Source organism: Capra hircus, chromosome 28, assembly GCF_001704415.2.
Source record: "Capra hircus breed San Clemente chromosome 28, ASM170441v1, whole genome shotgun sequence".
NCBI classification, from domain to species: domain Eukaryota; kingdom Metazoa; phylum Chordata; class Mammalia; order Artiodactyla; family Bovidae; genus Capra; species Capra hircus.
This window is the reverse complement of record NC_030835.1, coordinates 42,940,590-42,953,056: the sequence shown is the minus strand read 5'-3', so window position 1 is coordinate 42,953,056 and position 12,467 is coordinate 42,940,590. Positions and strand designations below refer to the sequence as shown.

Below are 12,467 nucleotides of genomic sequence, written 5' to 3'. Positions count from 1 at the left end.
GGATAAATAAGTATTGGGGGTGTGCTGTACAGCATGGTGACCACAGTTAACGCTGCCAGGTGATATATTTGAAAGCTGCTAAGAGATCCTTCCTGACGTGTCTCCTATACCTCCCAGTAGTTAGATGCAGACCGTTCTGTATAAACTGCACAACACTGCAGTTGCTATTGGGCAGTCTACTTTTTCACTCAGTGATGCATAGAAAACATTTTAAATCTAGTGTTCATTTTGAATGGCTTTATATATTCGATTTTCTTTTCTTTTTTTAATATAAATTTATTTATTTTAATTGGAGGTTAATTACTTTACAACATTGTATTGGTTTTGCCATACATCAACATGAATCCGCCACAGGTATACACGTGTTCCCATCCTGAACCCCCCTCCCTCTTCCCTCCCCGTACCATCCCTCTGGGTCATCCCAGTGCACCAGCCCCAAGCATCCAGTATCATGAATCAAACCTGGACTGGCGAAGTTCTCTGGTGATGGGAGTGGAGTTTGTTTCTTTACTTCTTTAATGCTAACAGTATTGGGGTGAGTATTTTTTTATAACCTCTTTGCCCATTCATTTGAAAGGAAGTATATTTTTAAAAGTCAGTACATTATTTAGTTCTGAGAATCTACCAGAATTTTTTCAGTAAATTGCTCAGTTTGGTTGGTATTTTATTTGGGGTCTTGAATTAAGATTCCTAATTGAAATTATCCATGGTCTCCTCCTTTCCCTTCCCTCCTCCTCCCTTCATGTGGGTTTGGCTTTACACTTATGCTAACTTTATAAAATGAATTTAGAACAAATGTGTAAAAAAAAAAAAAGATGCTTAAGAAAAACTTATTTATAAAGGAACTGTTTCTTGCAATTCACCTGTAAAAGTCATCTAAACCTAGAGCTGCTTTTGTTTGAATCAGTGTAATCCTTGGATAACTTAAAATTCCCATATGGATATTGACACATGGCAAATTTTCCTGTGCTTCGCTTGAATTAATTTTGATAATTTATAGCTTATTATAAATGCCACTTGGTTTTCAAGTATATTGGTATAATATCATATTCATATGCACTTAAATCCTTTTTCTTGTTTAGAAACACTTTTTTTTTTGTTTGTTTGTTTTTCTGCCTCATCTTTTTTGCCTTGTATAGTTTCAGGAAAGCTGCCATAGCTCCATGCATCATAATTACTTTCAAGGCAGGAAGCAAAGGGGTCCAAAATAGTCTTTTCTTTAGGGACTGTTTGCTTTTATCAGCAAAGTACATCTTTTCTGGAATCCCCCAGCAGACTTTCTGTTGCTATTCGTTAGCCAGAACTAAGTCATGGTATTGGAGATCATGGTGGAGGCTAGGGAAAGGAGTTTGTCTTTGGCCAAGCAGAACTCATCTCTAGGGCTTGGCAGTTTGCCCAAAACAAGCTCTGTAAGAAGGGGGCAAGAGGGGTGTGACTTTTGTGTTACCAAGATGGTTGTGCCCTTTTTCAGGGGTGCACAAGAGAGACTCCACGACATTGCAGTCAGAAGGACTGAGCATAGACGCTGTGGCTGTCAGTGTCAGGAAGCATGAATCGGATAACTTCATCATCCTTGACCATAACATACCATCTTTCTGCCATTCATTAGAAGTTAATTCCCCGCCCCCCGCCACCAAGATTCCAAAAGGATGCTGTTACACTTGACATGAGCAAGGTCTCAGGGAACAAGATATCACCCTAGCTTTGGTTGGAGAGGGTGGGAACAGGCCATCTCAAGCCAAGTGCTGAATATTCCTTTGGTTATTTGTGTGAAACCCTGATGGGCTGGGGCCAAGGAGGGTTCTGCTTCCAGTTTACATCCTTGTCCTTAACCAGTGACAAAACTCTTCTGTTTGCCTTTCATCCTTGTGAGGAAATCGGTAAAAATTTTATCTTTGTACAACAAGCAAAAACATAGAGTTAACTGTCTTTGAAAAGTACCCAAAAGCATCTTCCGTGATAAAGTCAGTGTCCTTAAAAGTCAGAACCACAGCAAGGCCCGTGCACTTGAACCTGCCATCCTTCCAGTCCCAGGGGTTATTTGACCCGTATTTGGGGGGAGGATCGGAAGGGAGACGCAGGACAGAGAGGAAAGCCGGTTGTCTGACTAAAGCCAAGAGGGGCTCGCGTGATCAACCGCGAGCCAGCAGGGAGCAGGTCTCTTCACAGAGCAGTGCAAAGAGAAACCTGGAAACTTGAGTCCAGGAGGAAGGTGGAGGTGCCCTGTGTCTGTGGAACAGGTGGGGACCCACGGCTCTCACTCTCTGATAAACAGTGTGCACCCTCATCCCGAGAGGGTGGCTCCCTGCATCGGAAGGGGTAAGAAGTTCAAGCTCTGCTTTCTCTCTGCTCTGACTTCCTCAGCCATGAACAGGAGGTCCTGCCTGAAGTGCACTTGGAAGGATAAGAACCTCAAAGGGCTTCATCCACGGCTGTTATTTTCTTAACATTCAGTCGCTATCCACTCTTGAAAAAGTTCTCAGTTAAAATTTAGTATCTGTAAAACTGGAGGCAGTAAAGGGCAGGTGATACTCTTTGAATGAGAAAATAGTTTGCTTTCTCCAAAAGGCACTGGCTGAAAGCAGCAAGTAGAAACCTGGCACCCACTCCCTCAGGGCCGGGAGAGGACCCTGTGTGTTCTGGGCAGCGTGTGTTCTCCGTGGCTCTGCTGCAGCGGCTTCAGTGAGGAGTCTGTGCTCCTGGACCGTCTGCTATCCTTTCACCTCTGGAGTGCTTGGCTTTTCCAGGGGATCAGAGGACTTCAAAGGGAGAGTGGTAAACACAACAGACTCCAGTTTCTGATATCTTGAGAAGGGTTTCAGACACCTCGTTCTTGGTATAAGAACACGCTCCTGTGGTCAGACGCAGCGCGAGGTACGAGAACACTCGGGTGAAACATTGGGGTGCTTTGGACTGAAAACTTCAGAGTGAGACAGACCTGCCACTATCTGGGGCTAATTCAGATCCGCTGCCAACTGGATTTTTAAGAAGCTTAATTTCAGATGGGTCCTGCAGAGGTTTTAAAATATCTTTGGATTTGATTCTTTTCCATTTTAAAAGACCTCTATAGAATAAGCTCTCTAGCTATTAGGACTGATCAGAAATTAGTTGATTAGGTGGAACATCATGTCATTATCACTGCTTGAAGGGTTATTAAGACTGTATTTTAATTAAATGAACATTATACAACAGCTGTGAGACCTCTTTTTTTACCTTCCTGCTTTAGTAAATCCCATTTCCAACTCCCGTTTTACCCCCTGGCCTCCCTAGCCCCTCAGAGCAAATGAGCCGTGGAGGTGGCAGTGTGAGGCTGACCCCTTGTTCAGGTTGTGTTGAAGTCGAAATCACTGGGGTTGAGGCTCTAAGGTCTCTGCCTGCCCTGGGGCTGGAGGGAGGGCTGGTCTGAGTTCAGGGTGCCTTGCTGTGAATCCAGGCTCCCACCGTCTTCCACAGGGCCCAGGGCCATGAGGCCTTAGGCCTGGCTCTCTTGATGCGCTGCTTCACGTCCAGGAGGGAGCTTCTAAAACTCACATTCCCAGGCATCAGCCAGACCTACTTGTGTGGGCAGAGCCAAGGCGTCTGCATGTTGACGACCTGCTTTTGGGAGAGTCTGGCACTCACTTTCTGTGAGTGATGCCCGTAAGATCATGCCAGGACAGCTACCTGGCCCCAGAGCACAGCAGGTCCCTGATGAGGAGCATGCCCAGCCTATGGTTGGCTCCAGATGGGGTGAGCGAGTGGCTTCAGCTGCACAGCTTGTACTGAAAGTTCCAGCTCCCGTGGGGACCGCTGTGTCCACTACCAGGACACAGTCAACTCAAACAGCAGACCTGCCTCTTTCTTTCTTTGAACAGAAAATGTGTTCCCTGTGGGCGAGGGCAAAGGACAAAAGATACTTTCGGGGCCTCAGCTGGGTCACCTGCTGTTCATAGCCTGCGTCCCAGGCTCTGTGTGGTAGGACCCTACACACGCACACCTCCACATGCAAGCAGAGGCAGAGGGCCTGGGAACTGACAATATATTTTGATCGGATCTTTTGTTTTTTGAAACCCCTGGCCCTGCCACCTGAGCTTGACCCCGACACAGCCTCCCTTGGCTTGTCTCACCTGGACCGAGGGTGCACGTGGAGACTGGCACCTTTCCAAGAGCTCTGTCTGTCGGAGAGACCAGCCCAGCCCAGTGCTGTGTTGCTGTCCATCGCCCGAGGCACCACCCTACGTGCATAGCTTGGCACAGGACCAAGGCAGGTGCCACATCACTCTTGCAGCGTTAGGGCTAGTCGTTACACCTGCAGGCACCCCTTCCTCTTTCACCCCACCCTCCTCTCGGTTGTGTACGGAACCGCCTTTGTTTCTCCAGTGATAGTCTGGTTGGACTTTTAAACTGTAAGACAGATCTGTGACTCAAAAAGGCAAACACACACACACAAATGGGGTAAACCTCAAAACAGAAGAAAGGAAATAAGGAGAAAGAAAAATTTAATAAACTGGGAAAATAAGAAACAGAGGATCATTTAAAGCTTGATTTTCAACAATTAGAAATCTCTAAGAATACTGATAAATGTAAAAAACCTGATTAAATAATGTTAGGAATAAAAGAGTGGAGCAGATATAACTATGGACAGAGTAGAGTTTGTAAAGATTATAAGAAAACTGTGGGTACACTTGTATGCAAATTTGAAAATTTAATGCAATGCTTCGTTTTCTAGGAACGTGGAAATGACCAGAGTCATTCAAGAAATAGAAAAATATGAATGCAAGCCATGAAAGGTCTTTTTAACAGTAAGAAGTTTATCTTCCCTGAATTCACAGACTGTTTTAGAGACTTTCTAGAAAGAGAGGGAAAGCTGCCTTGTTCACTTCTTGAGGGCACGAATACCTTCTTGTGAAACTGGACAAAGAATGAAGAAGAACGGAACATTGTAGGCCAGCTACTGTTAGGATGATAGAGTCAAAAACTGGGAACCAGGTACCAGTGTATCTAATATTGCTCTATTTAAAAAGTCATAGCCAAGGGGAGTTTCATTTAGGAATACAAAAATGATAGAACAGCATGAGATACATTAATATAATATTCCTTCTCAAAGGATTAAAGGAGGAAAGCTATATGATCTTCTTAATAGATGCAAGGGAAAAAATCATAAACTTGATTTGGCACTTGGAATTTCCTTAATCTGATTAAATTCAGTTCAGTCGCTCAGTCATGTCCGACTCTTTGCGACCCCATGCCTCCCTGTCCATCACCAACTCCCAGAGTTTACCCAAACTCAGGTCCATTGAGTCGGTGATACCATCCAACCTTCTTCTCCTGCCTTCAATCTTTCCCAGCATCAGGGCCTTTTCCAATGAGTCAGTTCTTCGCATCAGGTGCCCAAAGTATAGGAGTTTCAGCTTTAGCATCAGTCCTTCCAATGAACACTGAGGACTGATCTCCTTTAGGATGGACTGGTTGGATCTCCTTGCAGTCCAAGGGACTCTCAAGAGTGTTCTCCAACACCACAGTTCAAAACCATCAATTCTTTGATGCTCAGCTTTCTTCACAGTCCAACTCTCACATCTATACATGACTGCTGGAAAAACCATAGCCTTGATTAGATGGACCGTTGTTGGCAAAGTAATGACTCTGCTTTTTAATGTGCTGTGTAGGTTGGTCATAACTTTTATTCTAAGAAGTAAGTGTCTTTTAATTTCGTGGCTGCAGTCACTGTCTGCAGTGATATTGGAGCCCCCCAAAATAAAGTTAGCCATTATTTCTACTGTTTCCCCATCTATTTGCTATGAAGTGATGGATGCCATAATCTTAGTTTTCTGAATGTTGAGCTTTAAGCCAGCTTTTTCACTCTCCTCTTTCACTTTAATCAAGAGGCTCTTTAGTTCTTCTTCACTTTCTGCCATAAGGGTGGTGTCATCTGCATATCTGAAGTTATTGATGTTTCTCCCAGCAGTCCTGATTCCAGCTTGTGCTTCCTCCAACCCAGCGTTTCTCATGATGTACTCTACATATAAGTTAAATAAGCAGGGTGACAATATATAGCCTTGATGTACTCCTTTTCCTATTTTCCTATTCTAACTGTTGCTTTCTGACCTGCATACAGATTTCTCAAGAGACAGGTCAGGTGGTCTCGTATTCCTGTCTCTTTCAGAATTTTCCGCAGTTTATTGTGATCCACACAGTCAAAGGCTTTGGCATAGTCAATAAAGCAGGTTTTTCTGGAATTCTCTTGTTTTTTCAATGATCCAGCGGATGTTGGCAATTTGATCTCTGGTTCCCCTGCCTTTTCTAAATCCAGCTTGAACGTCAGGAAGTTCACAGTTCACGTATTGCTGAAGCCTGGCTTGGAGAATTTTGAGCATTACTTTACTAGATTAAAGGTATCTGTAAAATGTCTATGGCAAACATGATGCTTTATGAGAAGTGAATTGCATTCACTTTGAAGATGAGATGTTCTCTACTACCTTTTTTTATTGCATATTGCATTGCAGGCCATAAACAGTGCCTTATTGAGACAAGAACTGTAAATGTAGAAGTGGTGTAAAGAAAAGGGCAAAATGTGGATGAATCAATGGGTGGAAAATCCAGAGAATATACAGATTCTCAGGACTGAGAGCTCAAGTCAGGTTGCTGAGTGCACAGTCCACGGACTCCAGCCATGGCCAGCAGTGGCCCTGTGAGCTGGTTAGATTGTTTCTTCTGTTAAATGGTTGCTCATATTCTTTGTCCACTATTTGTCAGGTTTTTACCTCATTATTATTCGATGATAGGAATTTATATATTCCAGATAGTATTCTCTGTCAGCCGTGAGTACTGCAAAAATCTTCTCCAAGTCTGTGGCAGATCCTGTTATTTTGTTTAAGATGTATTCTGTCACACATACTTTTTAAGTTTGATTTTTCAAACTGTGGCCCTGGGATAATATTTTAGAAAGGGGTCTTTAATCATCAGCTCATGAACATATGACAAGATGTGTGCCCTCTCTAGTAAACAGGGGAAAGAAAATTAGGATACTAAGAGGCTATTTCATATCTATCTGGTGGGCAAAATTTGATGCTGTCAGGGGATGGTGAGAATTTGGAGCACCGTGAATGCTGCCCTTGTGGGTGGGGTAAAGCTGGGAACAGCCTTCAAAATCAGCTTGCTGAATAACATAAATCTGTGACTGGGAGTCGTCTGCGGGCAAATGATGCAGAGAAATTTTCTCACATATGCAAAAAGACAGTACCCACGACTGCGTTGTTCCTAACAGAGAGATTGACTGTCAGCAGAAAGGGATTGGATGTGGTGTGTTCCTGCAAGAGACAGCCATGCAGCAGTGGGTGTGAATAAAACAGAGCCATGTGTGTCAAAGCAGGTACATTCCCAAAAGCGGAGAGAGCAAGCCGCAGTGCAGTGTCAGCCATACGCAAAGCAATGCTCCATTCTGCTTACGAACTGCTCAGGCTGTAAAGAATCTGCCTGCAATGTGGGAGACCTGGGTTTGATCCCTGGGTCAGAAAGATCCCCTGGAGAAGGAAATGGCAACCCTGCCTGGAGAATCCCATGCACAGAGGAGCCTGGTGGGCTACAGTCCATGGAGTCACAAAGAGTCAGACACAACTGAGCAACTAACACACACACACACACACACAACACATGTGGTTTGATGAAGATGTACTGAGGAATACTGATGAACCAAGCTTAGGATAGTGTTACCATTGGTGAAGATGGGATTTGAGGTGGGAAAGACATACCAGGACTTAAACTATTACATGTCGAGTTTTATTTCATTTAAAAAATCATCAGGTACCAGTGTTGCAAAGTATTAAGATTTGAAAAAGTGGAGTGGAGGGTGCTTGCTGCTAAGTCGCTTCAGTCATGTCTGACTCTGTGCTACCCCATAGACGGCAGCCCACCAGGCTCCCCCATCCCTGGGATTCTCCAGGCAGGAACACCTAGGTGCTTGTATAACATCTTCTAGATTTTATGTCTGCGATATCTTGCAGACATAACCATGATGGTGGTGGTGGTGGCGACCTGGGAAAAAGCAGGCCTGCTGCCTCTCTCCCCAACAGGCCACAGGATACTCATTACCACACCTGAGTTGATCATGGTCCAAGACTTGATCCTTAGCTTTGATAATTTGTTTTTCACAACAAACTGTGGAAAATTCTTAAAAAAACTCTTAAAGAGATGAGAATACCAGACCACCTCAGCTGCCTCTTGAGAAACCTGTATGCAGGTCAGGAAGCAACAGTTCGAACTGGACATGGAACAACAGACTGGTTCCAAATAGGAAAAGGAGTACGTCAAGGCTGTCTATTGTCACCCTGCTTATTTAACTTCTATGCAGAGTACATCATGTGAAATGCTGGGCTGGATGAAGCCCAAGCTAGAATCAAGATTGCTGGGAGAAATATCAATAACTTCAGATATGCAGATGACACCACCCTTATGGCAGAAAGTGAAGAACTAAAGAGCCTCTTGATGAAAGTGAAAGAGGAGAGTGAAAAAGCTGGCTTAAAGCTCAACATTCAGAAAACTAAGATTATGGCATCCATCACTTCATAGCAAATAGATGGGGAAACAGTAGAAACAGTGGCTGCGTTTTATTTTGGGGGGCTCTAAAATCACTGCAGATGGTGACTGCAGCTATGGAATTAAAAACGCTTGCTCCTTGGAAGAAAAGCTATGACCTACCTAGACAACATATTAAAAAGCAGAGACTTTACTTTGCCAACAAAGGTCCATCTAGTCAAGGCTATGGTTTTTCTAGTGGTCAAGTATGGATGTGAGAATTGGAATATGAAGAAAGCTAAGCACAGAAGAATTGATGCTTCTGAACTGTGGTGTTGGGGAAGACTCTTGAGAGTCCCTTGGACTGCAAAGAGATCTAACCAGTCCATCCTGAAGGAAATCAGTCCTGAATATTCTTTGGAAGGACTGATGCTGAAGCTGAAACTCCAATATATTGGCCACCTGATGCAAAGAACTGACTCGTTGGAAAAGACCCTGATGCTGGGAAAGATTGAAGGTAGGAGGAGAAGGGGACGACAGAGGATGAGATGGCTGGATGGCATCACCGACTCCATGAACGTGAGTTTGAGTGAGCTCCGGGAGTTGGTGATGGACAGGGAGGCCTGCGGTCGATGGATAGGAGTGCTGCAGTCCATGGGGTTGCAAAGAGTTGGACATGACTGTGTGACTGAGCTGGACTGAGCTGAATTTGTTTTGCTTGTTTATTTTTCTCCCCATGCTGTGCCTTGTTTTGTTCTCAGCAAATCAAAGCTGGATTTGTCTCTCAGGGGCAGACTCCAGGTAAAATCACAGCATAAATCCAAAATTTATTTCCAAAATTTCTTTAGGTCAGTAATTTCTAAAGAGAAACACACATGACAGCAACCAGAACCTTGAAATACTGTGAATGATCCTGGTATTTCCCCTCCAGGTGTTCCATGGGAAGCTGAGACCCAGCCAGAAGGCCCACCATGGACACACAGCAAGAATCCGCTGCCATGGAGACTGACACCCAGGGTCCCCATTTGCTGGAAATCTGCCCCTATGTGGGGCCCCAGGGCATGGCTAGAGCAGGGCTGGTGTTGAATGCTTAGGGTAGTGGGGTCTTCACAGCCCTCTCCGGGGACCCTGCTGGTGTCAGAGAGGGGTTGAGCCCCAGGTGCTTGGTAGAAGATGCCTGGGTAGATGCCTGTTGATACATGACAGCCAAGTGCATACGATAGCCCTTATTAGGATGACAGCAACCTTTCCAGTGTTCAGAGTCCTTCTTCGATACTTGATTGTCCCACTGACCATGCAAAATTGTACGGGCCGGTTTCACAGACGAAGAAGGGTGCAGTGCCTCAGGTCACTCAGTGACCAAGGTTGCCACAGGCCAGACCAGCAGTGGGGCTGGGAGGTAGGTCGAGGGCATGGGGTAGACAGCATATTTCTGTACCCTTTTCCACACCATGGAGCAACCTTCCATGTTACTAAACGGAGCCCCAAGCTTCCCAGTCTGAGGACATGTGGTGTTTGAATATTTCATCAGTGTCTCAACCAAACCTACATATAACGTTTGCATCAGAGACAAGCCTCCCCAGAGACAGGTTCCTTCTGCACGCTGAGGGCTCAGGTGCTCAGTGTACTAGACATCAGCTGATTGAGAGAGAGATACGATGGCCATCATCTCACAGAAATTTAAAGCTCAATAAAATATTTTTTAAAATCATTGTGTGTCCAGTTTTTTAAAGTCCCCATTTAACTGGACAGGAAATTACCAGAATGACCCATGGAACTCAAGTGAACTTGACCCAAAGCTATCCTCCACATCACACTGCCTCAGCTGCGTCGTCTGGGAGGGAGAACAGAATTGACTGCAGACTCTCCATGCTGCTGATGCCAACTAAGCCCCGGCTTCTGCTCAGTTCTCAGAGAAGCTTCAGGATGAAGGTGCCCCTGACAGCTAGCCCCCCTAGTGGGTTTCTATATCAGGCAGGCGTTCTTTCACCAGCTCTGAAGCAGAGAAGACTGCTTGGCAGCGACAGAGCTCTTTACATGCAAGATTTATTCTGTTTCTTTTTAAAGAAATTCTTCAAACAACCCCTCCTTTTTCTTGGCTCAGTGTGAAGCCTTAGGATCTGAATTCATATACGTACATATAACACTCTTAAACTCACAAGGTATGAGTTATTTCTCGGTTTTTACTTGTCATCCCTCTTTATCTTAGAAATAGGATATACGTCTTAAATTTCCTAATTGCCAATTCCTAGCAAAACTTGGTGCCTTATGACTGGAGAGGAATTTTAATAAAATGGTGTGAATGCTGCGTTCTGAAAAATGTGTCCAAAGCCCCTTGAGAATTTCAAATGCTCATGGAAGACGAGGCTTCCTGCAGAGAGACAGAAAACGAGGGAATAGGACGTGATTGCATCAGCTGAGTTTACTATGATTTAAGCCTGAAAAATGCTCCTTTCTCTCCTTTTGATTTTTCACGTGGCTGCACCAGACAGAGTTCAGCAAATCTGCTCAGCTCAGCAAAGCACCCCCCTCAACTGTGTGGAGTGGGGTCTGATTGCAGAGTATTGGCTCCTATCCTGGGGTTCTTATTTCATTAGCTTTGCAGTTTTGGTTCTTGGGAATGACATTTGTTGATCATTTGTTTACAGTTGAACCTTGCAGATTCTTACTTCCTTAATCTAACAATCGACAAATTCTTAAAAGTGAAAAAAAAAGAAAAAACACTCCAGCCTATCAATCTACTTGTCATTAAAGACTTGACATTAATTCCAGAATGCATTCTTTCCCCCAACAGTGACTGGTATGTCATTTTCTCATAGTTAATTAAAATCCAGATATCCATATAACTAAGGTAAACAGAAGAAGCCCATTTTGTGATCTGACCTAATTGCTTTTTAATCGTACTGCTTTTCTTGCTCATTTTCAGAATTTGCTCTCTGAAATAGTTTTCCCAGTCCTGAGGGAAAATATGTGTCAACCATTTTCCTTTAAGGCGCTGCTGAGCTCCAAATATATTAATCTTTCTCCTTTTCCTACTCATTTCTTATCATTAAGTTGAATAGTTTCAATTCTGGGAGCAGATCACTTGCAGCTGTGGTCAATTACATTAAGAGCTAAAGAGTAAAACAAGTTCTTCAAAAAATACTTGTTTGGCTGCGCTGGGGTCTTTGTTTGTTGTGGCATGAGAGCTCTTAGTTGTGGCATGTGGGATCTAGTGCCCTGACCCAGGGCTGAATCCAGACTCCCTGCGTTGAGAGCACTTAGCCACTTAGCCACTGCACCACCAGTAAAGTCCCGAGAGTAAAACAAACTCTTGAAAATATGTTGGCCCAATGGAAAGTGTTCCACCTTCTCTGCTACCAGTGCAGGGATCCCAGATGGTGAGCACAGTGTGGAGGGACCACGTCCCTGGTGGCTGACTGATGGTCCCCACCCTACTGCAGGCAAGATCATCACTGTCTCCACCTCGGGCCAAGAGCTGCTTCCAGAGGCCAAAGAGGCTTTAGCTGTCTGTCCTCACCCCTTTTGCCACCAGACTGATAACTCCCTGAATGCCCTCATGCCACAGTTTGTTCGCAGCAGTCCTCAAGAACTATAAGCCTGCCCAGGGGTCTTGCTCTCTCAGGATTCTCCGGAGCATCACCTCTCTGCTGGCATGTTTTTCAAGGTCATGGAGCTTTCGAGGGACTTGCAGTGTCCCTTATGTTGTACCTGCTGAGCCCGATCTCCTTTTGCTGGTCCTTTCTGTTGCCTAGTGGGTGATGGCTCAGCATCTTCAGCCCAGGGCTCTAGAGTCCTGTGTTCTGAAACAGCTTTTCTGGGCCCTCACAGCCGTGTGTCTGTCTGCAGGGTACAGACTGCCTGTTGCAGTCTGCCCACAATTTGTAGGGACTTTATTCAGCCTGATTTTTTCAGTGCTGCTGGAAGTAGAAGGGGAGCTGATGGGCTCAAAGGCCCAACCATCCTTCCCTCTCCCA

General features: G+C 44.7%; 1 protein-coding gene across 1 annotated transcript in view; it reads left to right on the top strand.

Annotated features, from left to right (window-relative positions):
* GALNT2 (polypeptide N-acetylgalactosaminyltransferase 2) overlaps positions 1–12,467 on the top strand; it is a 182,113-nt gene that overhangs the window by 130,692 nt on the left and 38,954 nt on the right. The window lies entirely within an intron of this gene.